General features: G+C 38.5%; 1 long non-coding RNA gene across 1 annotated transcript; it reads left to right on the forward strand.

Annotated features, from left to right (window-relative positions):
- The first annotated feature begins 251 nt into the window (after window positions 1-251).
- Window positions 252-880, forward strand: LOC138489658 (uncharacterized). Its single transcript, XR_011274855.1, has 3 exons — window positions 252-389; window positions 478-552; window positions 743-880. It is a non-coding gene; the product is annotated as an uncharacterized lncRNA (long non-coding RNA).
- The last annotated feature ends 5,046 nt before the right edge of the window (window positions 881-5,926 follow it).

The raw sequence follows: 5,926 nt of genomic DNA on the forward strand, positions 1-5,926 counted from the left end.
TTACAAGTTAATGGCTTTTATGAAAAATGTGTTTAGTTTAAAGCTGTAATAGGAACATGAAGTTTTAAAGTGGATGGTATAACCTTTCAATGGTATTTTTAGTTTGTATTTGGCAGCGGTGCGTTTGTTACACTGTGTAAAGACACGAGGCGGCTTATGTATTTAGACACGTGTGTTTTGTAAATGATATTTTAGAGTATTTTTTATTTGAACACTTGAAGTCTTAGGATATCAGGGTTCAAGGTGTAATCACATATGAATTAAAAATGTATGCTTTTGTATTAACATTATAGTAGACCGTGTCTATGGGAAAAAGGCTTCCCAAAAGAGGAAGCATGTAAATGCTGCAAATTCTAAACATGTGAAAGACACACCGTGGTGTACTAAAGGTAATGCAATTAATTTTATAGTGGTGTGTGTGTTTGTGTGTGTTTGGCTGCAGTATGTAAGGATTAATGTTATAATGTTTTTATGTAGATTTACAATTGTTGGGAAAAGCAGAACATGTTGAGGGTCAGCCGAAAAGAAAGCGCTTAGAGGTGGATACGCATGGTACGTGATTTATGTTTGCTTAGCAGCTTTAAGGCTTATTATAGTTTATTTTTTTATTTTTATGGGTTTTGTATGCTTTAGAAGGAAACAATTATTAGGATTTATGAGCTTTTTTGGTTATAAGGAATCACACTTATGTTTTAGTTTTGTAAACATGTATCTGATTATGTTATGGTCAATTTTTTTTTAGGGTCTAGTATTGTGAAGAAGTCTAAAGGATTAGCACATGGTACCTCTGGATGGCAGGCTGCCGATCGTGTGAAAAAAACAGGCCAGAACTTAGAGCATTTTAAGGGGATTTTGAAAAGGACCTATTCAGGGGACAGCACGCAAGGTATGTTATTTATGCTTGCTAACTTTATAGATTAAAGGTTTATAAAGGTATCTAGGGGATATATTATTATAGGTGTTTATGTGATTTTATTGTTTTAAAAGGAAGCATGTATTAGGTTATAGGATGGTGTATGTTTATAAGGAATAGGCTTTTGCTTCGAGTTTGTAATGTTCTTTTAATTATGTTTATTTTTAGGGTCTAGTGTTGCGCTTACGCCCTTTGCGGTCCCACCAACGACTCGTGTGAAGAAAACAGGTCAGCCCTACACAGAACACTTTAGCACAACAAGGGAGGGGGTTTATCAGGAGTGTTTGGGGCTCCAAAAATGTTTAAAGAACTCTAAACTAAGTTTGAAAAAAGATGTACGGTTTACAGGGGTTCAACCTGTTTTAAATATGACTAACTCTGAAGCTGTGGAAGATCAAAGTATTCAGGTAACTTCGGCTGATCCCCCTCAGGTCCGGTCTGTTAGATGTGATAAAAAAACAAGGTCTCGTGTAAAGGTTATACCACCTATAGACCCATCAGCTAATAGATCACCGCTGGAGAGTATAGGTTGTGGCGATATTACCCCGTCTAATGTGTTTTCATCTTTAAAGGTAGTAGCCCCTTTAGACCCAATACAGGCCGTCGTTAGGGCACGGTCTCCTGATTATGGATACTGTACACCGCCCCATACCTATTCACCCACAATCCCCAGCAGTGAGAGGCATGTTGATATTCCCCAAAATTTAGAACCAGCATTGGAGGTACCAGGTGTACCAATAGCCCCTGATTCTGAAAATGTTATAATAATTATAGACTCCCCTATAAAAGAACCTCTTGGAGATTTTCCTGCTTTAGACCCAATACAGGATACCATTAGGCAACAGTCTCTGGATTGTGGAGATTATTCAATACCATATACGTGTTTACCTACAAGCCCCAACAGTGAGCAGTGTGCTGATATTTTCCAGAATTTGAAACAGGTCCCTTTGGTACCAGATATACCAACAGCCCGTGCTTCTGAACCTGTTATAATAATTATAGACTCACCTGTAAAAGAGCCTATTGTAAATCCACCTATAAAAGAGCCTGTTGTAAATCCCCCTATAAAAGAGCCTATTATAGTTAACTCAGACTCCCACATAAAATTAGCTTGTGAAGAATTTGTATATGCATCTGTTATCTGTAGGTTAAATGACCCCCCTAAGCCGTTAGATCTTTCAAGCACAGGGCCAAATGGTGTAAACAAACGGGTGTGTGCAGTGAACAATTTTCAGAAGCTTGATAATAAACGGTTGTCTCCCCGACATGCCTATAAACATGTTAACACACCAGCCGCCCGGGTGACGGTTCCCTGTTATAAAAGGGGTGACACTGCTAAGCGATTATTTGACGTAGATGTATTAAATAGTAAAAAAGGAAAACATCTACCAGGTATACAGAAGAAGGTGAACTTAGGCTGCCAGAGGTATAGATTAAAGCAAAAGGGTACTAAAAAAGCTTTAATTGATACACGTCGAGGTGTTTGTAAGGCCAAACACCTTTTGTTCAAGATGAAATCTAAAACCAATGTACTGGCCCAAGACTATAAAAAACAGTCTTTAAAAAATAAAGCTAGTGCTGTTCCAAATCAGTTGGCAATCCCCATAACAGGATTAAGGAGTGGGTTAGGTCCTGGGAAGTCCACAAATGGTATAGATGTAATGACATCCCCTAGCACCATAGGGTATGGTTTGGAAGATGTGCATACACCCCCTAAGCCTGTAGACATACCACATTTACCTGTAAAAGGTACAAAGGCCTTGCGTTTAAAATGGCTTCACTCGAGGAGACAGAGGAAAATGTTTTTGAAACGCTTAAAAAAAGCAAAAGCTATCATTACCCGCCGTGCAAAGAAAGATTTAGAGCTTCACTCTCCAGATACACCTGACACGTCTGATACAGAAACTGTTTTTTTACAGAGTTTGGGAACTTACCACCATGATATACCAAAATATAAAAGTGTTGAATACTATGAAGTTTTTCGTTTTATGAATCTAGATAGGATAACATCAACAGGTCACGCACTATTACTGATAACAGAATCGGTTGAGAGGCTTGTTTCCCACATTTTGGAATCTGCTGGTCCTAATGACTTTGTCCAGATCCGTTTAGACAGTTCTACTTTAAATAGACCTCTTTTTACCAGACGAACCCACCGACAGGTGTTTGATGTTTTAGAGTTTTTAGAAAACATTGGCCGTTTGCTACAAAGTAAGGCTGAGCTCCTTGTAACTGTGGTTGTTAGATCTAGAGAGGGTGGCGTGTACAGGCCATTAAAGAAAACACTCTACAGTATGATTGTGGCTAAGAAGAAGCGTTGGCTTTTGGATTTTAACTATGGGGACTTAAATATATGTATGGCTGCTAGTATCATAGGTCTGATGGAGCCTAGAACTGTTACTGACGGTTACATACAAAGAAAGGCTTTAGAGGTCCACCAGACTCTGGGTATACCCCCTGACGTCATGGTTGGTTTTAATGAAGTGTGTCTATTTGAAGATTACTTTGGGGTGCCGATCAAAATGTTGTATAATGAAGACCGGAATTGGAAATATTTTCCCCAGGGTGACACTTCTAATAAAAACACTGTCTACCTTTTACATCATGAGAAACACTATTACGGCATTTTAAACCTACAAGGCTTTCTAGGGGTAAAGAATTTATGTCCTTTTTGTTGTCATATATACAACAATCGAATGACTCACAAATGTAGATTACATTGTCACATGTGTCAAAGAGATGGGTGTCTTGTGTTGGACGAATCAAAGTTTAAATGTCCCAAATGTAAAACTTTTGCCCGGTCTGAACAATGCCTTAAAAAACACATTGAGAAAGCAGCGCAGGGTTTAGCCCAATGTTATTTGAAAATGGACTGTGTTTCATGCGGTCGCTTTATAAATGTTAATCATGAATGCCGTGGTAAAATTTGCCCTAGATGTAAAATTGAAGTTGTTTCATTGGAGGACCATTTGTGTTATATGACCGTTCCAAAAGATGTGGCTAAAACTGAGGATTACATTGTGTTTGATATAGAGTGTATGCAAGAGACAGGCATACACGTCCCAAACTATGTTTATGCCAAACATTTAACGGGTGATAAGACGTGGTCCTTTTATGGTATAGACTGCATTAAGCGTTTTATTACTAATTTCTTGGATGAAAAATTTAGGGGGTATAGCTTTCTGGCACACAACAGTCAGGGGTATGATTCCTTCTTTTTGATACATGAAATGATTAAAGAACGAGTAGCAGTCAAACTGGTAATGAATGGTGCAAAGCTAAAACTTTTAGAGGTAATACCCTTTAAAATTAGGTTTATTGACAGCTTAAATTGTTTGCCTATGAAGTTAAGTAAGTTGCCTAAAGCTTTTGGATTTCCAGGTTCGAAAGGTTATTTTCCGCATTTTTTTAATACCCAGCAGAATCAAAACTATGTGGGTTCTATTCCTCCTGTGGAGTGCTATGGTTCAGAATTTATGATGTCTGAAGAAAAGGAGGCATTTCTAAAATGGTACTCAGAGGCCCGTAAAGATGTTTTTGATTTTAAGAGGGAGCTAAAAAGGTATTGTCACGAAGATGTTAATATTTTGAGAACAGCCTGTAACATTTTTAGAAACGGTATCATTGAGCTAACCCAAAAGGAGCACATTTTGAAACCCAATACTCCTGAGGAGTTAAAATATGTGACGTATGTTGATCCATTCACTTTTATCACGCTAGCTAGCATGTGTATGCATATATATAAACAACTGTTTCTTGAGCCTGAAACAATAGCCCTAGTGCCAATCGACTTGTATCATGGAAAACAAAAACGTTTTTCTACCCCTTCTATACAGTGGTTGATGTACTTGTCCCATCAAGATGGTATACCTATACAACATGCCCTGCGTGGAGGGGAAAAAAAGATTGGTCCCTATTTTTTAGATGGTTATGCGTGTCTAAATGGGGAGGAATTGGCCTACGAATTTAATGGTTGTTTTTTTCACGGGTGCCCCCAATGCTATAAGGAAAATGACTATAACACCATGATGGGCTGTACTAATGACCATTTACATAGAAGAACACTTTTAAAAAAGAATTTTCTTGAAAACAAGGGTTTGCGCGTTATTACACTTTGGGAACATGAATGGACAGATATGCTAAAAAATGATGAGGGGCTAAACATTTTTTTGAAACAAACAAATCTACCAGAACCCTTAGAACCCCGTGATGCTCTCTTTGGGGGAAGGACTAATGCTGTTAAACTTTACCACGCGATAGCTCCTGGTGAAAAGATACATTACTTTGACTACACCAGTCTCTACCCCTTTGTTAACAATTCAAAACCATACCCGCTAGGACACCCCCAAATTATCTATGAAGATTTTGGAGATGTTAAACAATATTTTGGACTGATTAAATGTCAGGTGTACCCACCTAAAAAACTTTATTTCCCAGTGCTCCCTCAAAGAGTTTCTGGAAAACTAATGTTCCCACTTTGTATGACTTGTGCCACTACAAAACAAACTGAGAAATGCACACACAGTGACGAGGAACGCTCTATTACTGGTACCTGGTGTACTGTTGAGCTACAAGTGGCCTTACAGAAAGGATACAGGCTGGGTAGAATTTATGAAATATGGCACTTTGGGAAAGCTACAGTAGAGCTGTTCACAAAATACATTTGTCTTTTTCTTCGAGACAAACAGGAAGCGTCGGGTTACCCTGAAAGTTGCAAGGATGATGAATCCCGACAGCGGTATATAGACGAGTATTACAAACACCAAGGGATACGGTTAAGACCCGAGTTCATTGAAAACAATCCCTCTAGACGCCAGTTAGCTAAACTGTGTTTAAATTCCTTATGGGGTAAATTTGCACAAAGAACCAACCTTCCAAACACAACCATTATAACAGACCCCGAAGAGTTGACCGCTTATCTTTTTGACCTGGGCTATGACATTTTAAGCTTACAGTTTATAGATGAGGAAACAGCGTGTCTTTGCTGGAAGTTTGCCAAAGAGTTCCCAACGT

Source organism: Ambystoma mexicanum, chromosome 9, assembly GCF_040938575.1.
Source record: "Ambystoma mexicanum isolate Mex_15411 chromosome 9, UKY_AmexF1_1, whole genome shotgun sequence".
Lineage (NCBI taxonomy): Eukaryota > Metazoa > Chordata > Amphibia > Caudata > Ambystomatidae > Ambystoma > Ambystoma mexicanum.